We start from the raw sequence: 11632 nt of genomic DNA on the forward strand, positions 1-11632 counted from the left end.
ACCCTATTTACATGAATAGATTTATGGCATTTAAAGTAGAAACTAGAAATTTAGCCCAATGTATTTCATCACATGTTATTTAACTCTGATACCTTATCATATCACATGTATCAGAATAAATGCTCCTAGATGGGTTCTGTTTAAGAGATCCATTTTAAGTATTCGTACAGAGAGAGATGGAGGGCAGGGGAGAGGCAAAGAGACAGACATGGATTCTATTCCCATTTGAATATAAGATTATATTTCACCAAATTTTAGAGTGCATTTGGAACCATAGAACTAAGCAGGATAAGGAAAATGTCAGCAAAATAAAACACGTTTACTGACTTTACCTTCGAAAGTCACAAAGTAGGGTTTTCCAAGCATGGACACTTTATCCTTATCTTTTAATACTTTCGTGTCTGTGTTTAATCTTCTAAACTCAAGATGGGTAATTTTATATACATTTCTCTGCCATATCCAAGTCATTTTAGAATGTAATGGTAGGAAGGTGAAGAAACAAATTTTCTTTTCTTGAAGGACTTTATTGGGCACTCTATATAACATCTCATTTCACCATGATAAAGTCAGTAGACACTGTATTGTTTTTGAAAGATGCAATTAATATTGCCTTTGGACCAGGTGGTGTATTGGAGAAGGAAAGGAGACTCCAAAGTAGGCAAAGAAGGAGTGTGCCCTCAAGAACCTGAAAGAACCTCAATCCTTCTGTGATATAATTTTGTCCATATTCCCCTTGCCAATTTCTTTTGAGTTCTAATGAAATTACTCCTTACTTTGAACTTCCTCTTCCAGCCCATCTTCCATGTGCATAATGAAGACATCATCGCTTTTAAAAAAATTTCCACATTTCCACTACATGAACAAAATAAACTGTGTTCACACGACCCTCCATTACATGCGGCACTTGGCAATCCGCCCCTTTCTCTCATTCATTCATTCAGTCAGTAAGCAAATATTTTAAATGTCTACACTGAGAAATTTTAGCATAATGATTTAGAAAACAGGCTTAGGAAGCAAACCATTATATTTTTTAAAGTTACTCTGCCTAACATCTGTGTGAAATTGAATCAGCAACCTAAACATCCCAAGCCTCTGCTTCATAACTTATGAAATGAAACAGGAATAAGCTCTACCATAAACCAGTATATGAGGACTAAACGAGACAATCGATGCAAATATATGGACTATAATGCCTAGTACTATGAGAGGACCTAGTAAATGCAGATTGTTGTGGTGTGATGGGCCTGGTTTCCAATGGATCGCTGGGTGTAACAGACTAAAGAGAAGCAAAAATGGATGCCAGGAGTGGAGTGGGGTGAGGGGCCTTTCGTGACAGACAGGGCAAAAGGTGATGGTTAGTTTCCAGTAGAATCATAGAGTGGAAATGGAGAGAAATGAGCGTATTCACAAAAAAGTTTGAATTTAGCATGTAAGATTTGATGAGAGATTAGTTTCCTTTTTGGAATTAGGGAGAGGAGATGTGAAGGATTATTTCCTTTTTTTAAATTTGTGTGATAGGATGAAGAAGAGCTAGGTTTGAAGGGAAGCCAGAGCAGGTCGAGCAGAAGGCCCTGGAACTGGTCTTACACAGCTGGCTGAGTCGGACATGCCCCCAAGTCACCAGAGGAAGTGTCCAGCAGGTAACACTATTCTCGGAAAGGCATAGCCGAGGAAAAAGCAGCAGGAGCCAGCCTCATCGCTCACCAGTCAGGACCTGCGATGGACGGCCCAACGACGCTGGTCGGTAAACTTCCCGTAAGTTTTGAAACCTTGTCTTATCATGGTACCTCTTCTTTCTAGAACGTTCTTGCCCAGTCTTCTTCACCTGGATCCCAGGTTCCCATTTTCCTCAGTTGAGAGGAAATCCCCTCTCATAGGCTGTGTCGTAAGGAAGGCTGGTCAGTCAGCAAGCTTATTTTCACTACAGTTCTCAGCTTCCCCTGAGGATCCATGTCGTCACTAAACATGCCCCACCTAGGTCTCATCTCCTCCCCAAAAAACACCTCCAGGTCTTTCTGTCCAGCGGCCTGTCTGCCACAGAGAGCCATCAACAGACTCTAGGGTTCTAGGAGACATCAAAGGCATGGGAGAAGAGCCTTCAAAACACAAGTGAAAGGGGCCCCATCAAAGATAGCAAATACATAGACATGCTTGAGTAAAGGAAAAAAAAGCCTGACTGTGTTAAACCATTGATATTCTGGAATTGCTACAGTAATTAGCCCACCCTGAAACCTTCCTAATTTTCCACAGCTATAGTAAATGCTCCTCTGTGTTCACAAAGCCCCATAATTTTGTCATTACATCATTATACTTTTCATAAGGGGTTCCACATTAGCTTATATGTCTGTGTCTCAAACATTATAGGCTCTATGAAGGCAAAGTTCATGTTTTCTCTTATTTTCATCCTTGCATCCCAACATGGTTCCTGGAACACCTGGCTCTGAGTAAACATTTTTTTTTTTAACATAGGAAAATAAGTGAATTATTTAGTTCATCTATCCAAATTTTTCATGATGTTTTCCCCAAGACCTGGTTGATATCATAACACAATAATTATGCATTACCAGGGTTTCAATTCTTTAATCATTTCTCAATTTACCATTTGTCTCCTTGATCCTGTCTCTTAATTTCCATAATACTCTTGAGCTGTTAGGAAAAAATTTAATTCTCTTCCAGTATATGGTTACTGGGCTTCCCTCATGGCCCAGATGGCTAAGAATCTGCCTGCAGCGCGGGAGACCCAGGTTTGATCCCTGGGTCAAGAAGATCCTCTGGAGAAGGAAATGGCAACCCACTCCAGTATTCTTGCCTGGAGAATCCCCTGGATAGAGGAGCCTGGTGGGCTACAGTCGATGGGGTCACAAAGAGTCGGACACGACTGAGTGACTAATACTATGTGGTTATTAAGTAGATTTTTATATGTTAAAATTTACTTTTAGGACAATAACTCTTCCTAGGAAATATCCTCATTTCAATGCTGTCTTTTTTTCTTTCCAAGTTAACAAGCATTCTTACTTCCTTTCTGTTTCAGTCAAAATAATGAGTCTTTAACTCTATCCTTTAGATAAAATTTGCCTTCTGCTTTTAGATTTCCAAAACCATCCAATTAATTTTTTAAATTAACAACAAATTCTTCAGTCAAAAATATGGGAAACAAAAAGAACATTCTATTTTTTCTTAGCCTTGATGCCTTGCTGGTTTCTAAATTCAGCTTGGCATCTTAAAGTGCCATGAAATAATTAAAGAGATCACAGAAGGCTACCCCTCTCATTGGCTAGGGAACAAAACATATCAGATCACCATATGCTACCCCTATACTTCAGTGTAACCTTTTGAAAACTTGTAAATTTCCAACTTCAGCGTTTCTAAGCAACCACTTTAATATTTTCAGTCACAAATTGGAGGAAGGCCCCAGTGAAAGCAGACAAAGAAAAATTCATGGAAAGAACCCTCGGAAATGCCAAGTGTACTCAAACAAACAGGACAGGGAACATTTGCTTCCTCAAAGGATGCCTGCATGGGGCAGGTGGGCTCCAGTCTTCGCAGGTATTGAAAGGTGTCTTTAATAGCAAATGCTTTAAATACCAATGATTTTTAAATGAAGTTTATTGCTAAGCTTTCTTCCTATTCTGTTCATATAATTATTGTTTTAATACATTTGAATGAATAAATGACTGAAGCATTTGGATATGAAAAAATAATTTGGCCCCAGATCTAATATTTTTCAGAAATACAAATTTACAAGCATTTAAAATTTGTTTATTCATTTACTTATATAGTCATTATTGGGTAGAAACGTTTGAATTTCATGAATTTACAATATAGTGTGGAAGAACAGACACAGACTACTCAACTTTTAATCCTGTTTCCAAGAATTATCAAACATTTAATTATGAATTTCCCTTCAAGATATTCAGTAACCTGTGAAAACTTTGACATTAAGAAACACTGGTCCAAGGACTGGTGTTTGGAAATCAAGGATGTGGGCAAAGAACATGACATCTAGAATTGGAGAAGGCAATGGCACCCCACTCCAGTACTCTTGCCTGGAAAATCCCATGGACGGAGGAGCCTGGTAGGCTGCAGTCCATGGGGTTGCTAAGAGTTGGACACGACTGAGCGACTTCCCTTTCACTTTTCACTTTCCTGCATTGGAGAAGGAAATGGCAACCCATTCCAGTGTTCTTGCCTGGAGAATCCCAGGGACGGAGGAGCCTGGTGGGCTGCCGTCTATGGGGTCACACGGAGTCGGACACGACTGGAATGACTTAGCAGCAGGTCTTAATTATAGTCTACAACTTATTAGCTGTGTAACCTAGCCTAGGCATTCAAACTCTCAGCCTTAAAATGGTGGTTATAATACCTATCTGAATTATTGTAATGATTAAATGAAAATAGGCATGAAGGTTTGAGCTACTGTTCATTAATGGTATTCATTAATGAAAATTATTATTCATTAATGGTTCATTGTTTATGTATTACTGATTTGTACCACCCCTCTTAATTTTCTGTTATTTGGTGAGCTAGTGTGAAAATTTTTTATTTCTCCAGGAAAAGAACTCTCAGCCTTTCTGAAAATACCAGTGTGAAGTTTTTCAAGCAGCAGAAGAGCTTGTCAGGGCGTGTGCTAGCCTCGTATTTCCCCATCCCTCAGACAAAGGTCCCTCTTCTGCTGTCATTTATTATACTCTAAGACATCAAAGATCTTTGGTCCCTCCATTTCCTTTTACTTTTCCAGAGACTCTCTGGCCACAGCAGTAATCAAACTCACCGAGTGGGTGAGGAATGAACAGAAATGTCACAGATCCAGCAGGAATCTACACAAAAAACAATCTCCTTATCCTCTGCCAAAATCCTGTTCCGCTGTGGGCTGCATGGGTTCCCAGGGCAGCACAGCAATGCCTCTGAGCGCTTCGCCTCTGGCTCTTCTTTTCATGCCTGCAATTGTTTTATTAGCCGTGTGCCCTGATAGATGTTAGCTTTCCTCTATTTATTATCACCCAGAAGCCAAAAGTTTATTCATTCAGGAACAAGGGAATACTTTCCTGAGCTTCTAATACAAGTTTATATTTAGTTTGTAACTTTTCTCTGAAAATTTTATAACTCCACTGAATATATTCTGTTAGTGACTATTGTCTATGACTTGTGCAATGCTTTTGGCTTTTCAGTATCTTTTCACATTAATTTCATTTGATCCCCAGAACATCTCAGCAAATTAGACTGGACAGGTACTATAAAACCTCAAGAGAACATGATTAACACTTAAGTGACTTACCCAGAGCCACAAAAAGTGTTAAGGTTTGACTTGGTCTCATCCACCAGTGAGTGTCTTTTCTAACACATGATTACAAACTTTCTTAATAAAATAGTCCCAGATGAATAACAGACAGAGATATTTCATAACATGCCTGGAATGTTCGGTATGTTATTTGTATATAGTTTCTAACAATTTAACTTTCTTTGCACTTTCAAGTTGTGTGAAAAGGCAGCAAACAAATGTATTGTAGCATAAATACTCATTTTGATTGTTGTCATGAAAACTATACATTGAAAGCAATTTTGATGAATCACATAATCATACATCTTGTGGTATTGTGACTTATAATAAGAAATACATATTTGGTCTTTGTCATCATGTTTGGCAGACCTCCTCAAACCCCCAGAATTTCCTAATTGATGAGAGTGATACAGGTGTTTTGAACAGTGGTGTTGGAGAAGACGCTTGAGAGTCCCTTGGACTAAGGAGATCCAACCAGTCCATCCTAAAGGAGATCAGTCCTGGGTATTCATTGGAGGGACTGATGTTGAAGCTGAAACTCCAATCCTTTGGCCATCTCATGCAAAGAGTTGACTCATTGGAAAAGACCCTGATGCTGGGAAAGATTGAGGACAGGAGAAGGGGACAACAGAGGATGAGATGGTTGGATGGCATCACCGACTCGGTGGACATGGGTTTGGGTGAACTCCGGGAGCTGGTGATAGACAGGGAGGGCTGGCATGCTGCAGTTTATGGGGTCGCAAAGAGTCGGACACAACTGAGTGACTGAACTGAACGGAACTGAACTGATACAGGTGTAATTTGTTATGTTAATGAGGTGGCTTTTAGAAAGACCTTAAGGGTAGCTGGTGGTTGCCAGTGGAGCCAACCATGTGGTTGGAAGGTTGGAACCTACTCCCTGACCTATGCAGAGGGGAGATAGGCTGGAAGTTGAGTTCAAATACCAATGACCAATGACTTAACCATTCTTGTGTGTGTGTGTGTGTGTGCGCACGCTCAGTCCTGTCCAACTCCTTGGGACCCCATGGACTGTAGCCTGCCAGGTTCCTCTGTCCATGGAATTTTCCAGGCAAGAATACTGGAGTGGGTTGCAGTTTCCTATTCCAGGAGATCTTCCCGACCCAGGGATCAAACTCTTGTCTCCTGCATCAGCAAGCGGATTGTTTGGCACTGTGCACATTCTTGTCTATGTAAAAGAGTCTCCATAGAAACACAAGAGGAAGGGGTTCAAAGAGCTTCTGGGTTGGTGAACGCTCGGCCTTTGGGGAGCATGGACAGTCGGGTTGCACTGACGCCCCATGCCCTATCTCCGTACCTTGTCCAGCGAATCGCTTCCATTCGGTTGTGACACATCAGTAATCTGAGGAGGCAAATATTTCTCTGAGTTCTGGAGTGGTCTAGCAAATTAATCAAACTCCAGGAGGGAGTTCCAGACAGTAATTTGAATCAAGACCCATTAAAAAAACTTAGTGTCAGCAAAGGAAATCATGAAGGTTATTTTAAAAATAGTATAGGAGAATAATTCTTTACCTTTGTCCTTTAGACTAATTTAAGAAAAAATTGCATAAATCAATGTGCATAAAATTGAATATACTTTTCAAAATGTGGTTGGTAGAATGTCTACATCATGAACTCTGGGACTTGTGAGTTTGTTATCTTACATGGAAAAAGGAATTTTCCAAGTGTAATTAAAAAGAAGGCTATTGAGACAGGAGATTCTCCTGAATAATCTCAATAGGAATGAGTCTCTAAAAGCAGAAGCCTTCCCAGTTGAGGTCTGTTAGAGAGAATGGACCGTGGTAAGGAGGTCACAGGAATGCAATGTAAAAGAAATTGGTTTGCCAAAGATGGAGCAAGGAAACGTGAGCAAATGTGCGCATTCTCTAAACTGGAAAAGGCAAAGTAATTAATTCTCAAGTGGAGTCTACAGAAAAAAGCCCTGCCTGTGCTTTGATTTTAATCAAGTCAGACCCATCTCAAACTTCCTAACATCCAGAACTGTGTGATAGAAAAGTATTTTGTTTTAAGCCACTAACTTCACCATAATACACTGTGACAGCAATACATAACTATTATAAATGGTTAGTAATTTTACAGCCACCCAGAAACTCAAACCCAAAGAAGTAGACTCTGCGAGCTTCATGAGTGAATTATACCAAAAATCCAAAGAGAACTGACAGTCCTTCTCAGGCTCTTCCAAAAGTCAAGAGAGTACTTCTCGGTTCATTCTCTGAAGCCAATATTACCCTGATACCAAAGTCAGACAAAAAAGAAAGCACAAGAAAATACAACTACAAGCCATAATCACTTTTGAATTCAGATGGGAAAGTCCTCAGCAAAATGCTAGCAAACTCAGCGTAGCAACATGTGAAAATTCTATTCTGCATATGACCAAGTACGACTTCTCAGGAATGCAAGGGTGATTCAATATAAAATCACTAATATTAACAGACTAAAGGGGGAAAAATATACGATCATGCCAAGGCAAAGAAAGCATTTGACAAAAATCCAACTTTCTTTTTCATAATAAGAACACTCAACAAACTGAGAATAAAAGAGAATTTCTTCAACCTGAGAAAGGGCAGCTATGTGAAACAGCTAACATCATAATTAATGGTGAAAGAGTGAATACTTTTTCCTTAAGAACAGGATTAAGAGAAAAATGTCTGCTCTCACCACTTCTATTTAACATTGCATTGTAATCTCGAGTAAGGCAAATTTTTAAAAAGGCATCCATGTTTGACAGATAATAGTTAACCTACTTTTCCTTTCAAATTATATGTATATATAGTTATACATATATACACACATATCTTTAAAAGTCCATTAAAAAACTGTTAGAATAAACAGGTTCATCAAGATGGCATTATACAAGATCAACATATAAACATAATTGCATTTATCTATATTAGTAAAGATATTGGGGGCAGGAGGAGAAGCGGACGACAGAGGATGAGATGGCTGGATGGCATCACCGACTCGATAGACATGAGTTTGGGTGAACTCCAGGAGTTGGTGATGGACAGGGAGGCCTGGTGTGCTGTGATTCATGGGGTCGCAAAGAGTCGGACATGACTGAGCAACTGAACTGAACTGAACTGATATTAGTAAAGAGCATTTCTAAAATGCAATTAAATAAATGAGTCATTTATAACAGCATCCAAAAGAATAATATACTTAGGTATGAATTTAACAAAAGAAGCACAAAACTTGTACTAAAACTATTACACAAAACAATTGCTGAAAAAAATGAAGAATTATATAGATGAAAAGATACTCCAAGTTTATAGATCAGAAAACATTAAGATGGCAATGAAAGCGAACGTTGTTCAGTTGTGTCCGACTCTTTGCAACCCCAGAGAATAAACAATCCAGGGGATTCTTCAGGCCAGAATCCTCGAGTGGGTAGCCATTCTCTTCTCCAGGGGATCTTCCCAACCCAGGGATGGAACCCAGGTCTCCCGCAGTGCAGGCAGGTTCTTTACCAGCTGAGCCCCCAGGGAAGCCCTAAGATGGCCATACTCCACTAGTTAATTTACAGACTCAAAGCAGAAAACTCCAAGCGGGTTTTTTGCAAATTTATACTGAAATTAAAGGTATAGACAAAACAATATAGAAAAATAAGAATAAAGTAGGAGTACTTTAGACTTTCCAGTCTTGGAGCTTACTGCAAAGCAACTTTAATCAATACAATGTGACATGGGCATAAAGACAGAAGTATATATCAATGAAATAGAATTGATTATGAAAGTAGGCTCTTTAATTACCATTAATTAATTTTGGGAAAAGGTACGAAGACCTTTCAATGGCAAAAGGATATTCTTTTCAACAGATAGTACTGGGATAATATGATAGCCACACACAAAAGAACAAAGTCAAACCACTGTCTCACACTGTATGCAAAGTTACTCAAAATAGATCACAGATCTACATCAGAAAAGCAAAATGTAAAGACTCTCAGAGAAAACAGAGTAAACATTCTTGACCTTGAGTCAGGCAAGTCCTCGGATATATAAACCTAAAGCACAGCTGACAAGAGAAAAGCAAACAGGGCCAAATTAAAATACAGACATTCATATTGCGAATGACACCATCAGGAAATGGAAGGACAACCCACAGCCCAGGAGACAAATATTTGCAAGTCATATATCTAATAAAGGAATTTTATATGGAGTATATCAAGAGTTTATACAATATACAAGAAGTCAATTAAAAAAATAATGTAATTGAAAATTGGCATTACTCTGAAGAAGACATGCAAATACCAATATGCATATGAAAAGATGTTAATGTCATAAATTTTCAGAGAAATGCAAATCAACACCACAGTGAGATATTACTTCATACTCACCAGGATAGTTCAGTTCAGTTCAGTTGCTCAGTTGTGTCCGACTCTTTGCGACCCCATGAATCATAGCATGCCAGGCTTCCCTGTCCATCACCAACTCCCGGAGTTCACTCAGACTCATGTCCATCGAGTCGGTGAAGCCATCCAGCCATCTCATCCTCTGTCGTCCCCTTCTCCTCCTGCCCCCAATCCCTCCCAGCATCAGAGTCTTTTCCAATGAGTCAGCTCTTCACATCAGGTGGCCAAAGGGCTGGAGTTTCAGCTTCAACATCAGTTCTTCCAATGAACACCCAGCACTGATCTCCTTTAGAATGGACTGGTTGGAGCTCCTTGCAGTCCAAGGGACTCTCAAGAGTCTTCTCCAACACCACAGTTCAAAAGCATCAATTCTTCGGTGCTCAGCCTTCTTCACAGTCCAACTTTCACATCCATACATGACCACTGGAAAAACCATAGCCTTGACTAGACGGACCTTTGTTGGCAAAATAATGTCTCTGCTTTTCAATATGCTGTCTAGGTTGGTCATAACTTTCCTTCCAAGGAGTAAGTGTCTTTTAATTTCATGCCTGCACTCACCATCTGCAGTGATTTTGGAGCCCAAAAAAATAAAGTCAGCCACTGTTTCCCCATCTATTTTCCATGAAGTGATGGGACTGTATGCCATGATCTTAGTTTTCTGAATAACTGTCATAAAAAAGACTGAAAATAACAAGATTTGGTGCAGAAGCAGAGAAATGGAAACCCTAATGCATTGTTGCATGGGAATGAAAAACGGTGTCCCTTTTGTGGAAAATAGTTTCATGTTCTCTCAGAAAGTTAAACATAGACCCAGCTGTTCCACTCCTAGGCACATACCCACGAGAAATAACACGCGTTCACACAAGAAGCTAGACGTGCATGTTCACAACAGTACTATTCATAAAGGCCCAAATCTGAAAACAACCCAAGCGTCTACCACCTGCTAAATAGATAAATAAAAGGTGCTTTAGCCATACAACGGAATGTTATTCAACAATAAAAAGAAATTTTAAAAAATGATATATGCTCAACATGAAAGAACCTTGACAGTAGTAGGTTTATTGAAAGAAGACGGTCACCGGAGACCAAACACTGCGTGATTCTTCATATAAGAAACGTTCAGAAGATGCAAATCTGTAGAGACAAAGATCAAGTCTTGAAGTAAAAAATTAACTTTTTAATGGAGTTCTTTTAGGGGAGGTATATACGCTGTAAAATTAGACTGTGGTTTAATCACAGTCCTTTGACCAAAAAACACTGGATTGTTCACTTTAAGTGGGGTCAACTGGAGGGCATATGAATCACATCTCAAAGCTATTTTTATTAATAAAAAGAATAAGCTACTGCTTTGAGAATTGGTTAAGGATCTTTTGACTGAAAGAAAGAGAGAGCGGGGGCAACTCTGTTCAAACTAAGCTCCAAAAAATTACTATGATCTGGGGAAAATGGAGCTTTTTACTGAAAGGAAGAATAGGGTATATAAACAAGACATAGGAAGGGAGGAGATTTTCCCAAGGGAAGAATTATTGGGCTTTAGTTTTCACAATGCATTTTATTGGAGACCAATTCTCCTTAATGCTTAAGTCTTCCAGTAAACAATTTACCAAAACTTATTCAGAGAATAGTTTCAGTTGGGTCACCAATAATCATCTCATCAGTTATTTCCTTGTGACTGGCCAAATTTATTCTGAAACTTTTAAAATTTTGCTTTGTATCTGTGACTTTTGGGGAAAAAAATCTTCTGATCTGAAAGTTCAGGTATGTTACTTCTCTCCAGTGTAAAAGGTTTTATTAACAACAGGACAGGTTTCTCTCTTTCAACACCAGAGTCTATTATTTGTTTTTTTATTAACAGAAATACCTGCAAAAAGTAATAAAGTAAAACAAACAAATAAAACCCAAAGGGTATAAAATGTAAAGCTAAGTCTTCTTATTCATTCCAGTTGAATTACCCAGAGGAAACTATTTTTCAATAACAACTTTGGGAA

The 11632-nt window shown here is 39.0% G+C and overlaps 1 long non-coding RNA gene across 1 annotated transcript; it reads left to right on the top strand.

Moving 5' to 3' along the window:
- The first annotated feature begins 1314 nt into the window (after positions 1-1314).
- On the top strand, positions 1315-3682 carry LOC129627363 (uncharacterized). Its single transcript, XR_008702584.1, has 2 exons — positions 1315-1755; positions 3392-3682. It is a non-coding gene; the product is annotated as an uncharacterized LOC129627363 (long non-coding RNA).
- The last annotated feature ends 7950 nt before the right edge of the window (positions 3683-11632 follow it).

The sequence above is a fragment of the Bubalus kerabau genome, chromosome 14, assembly GCF_029407905.1.
Source record: "Bubalus kerabau isolate K-KA32 ecotype Philippines breed swamp buffalo chromosome 14, PCC_UOA_SB_1v2, whole genome shotgun sequence".
Lineage (NCBI taxonomy): Eukaryota > Metazoa > Chordata > Mammalia > Artiodactyla > Bovidae > Bubalus > Bubalus kerabau.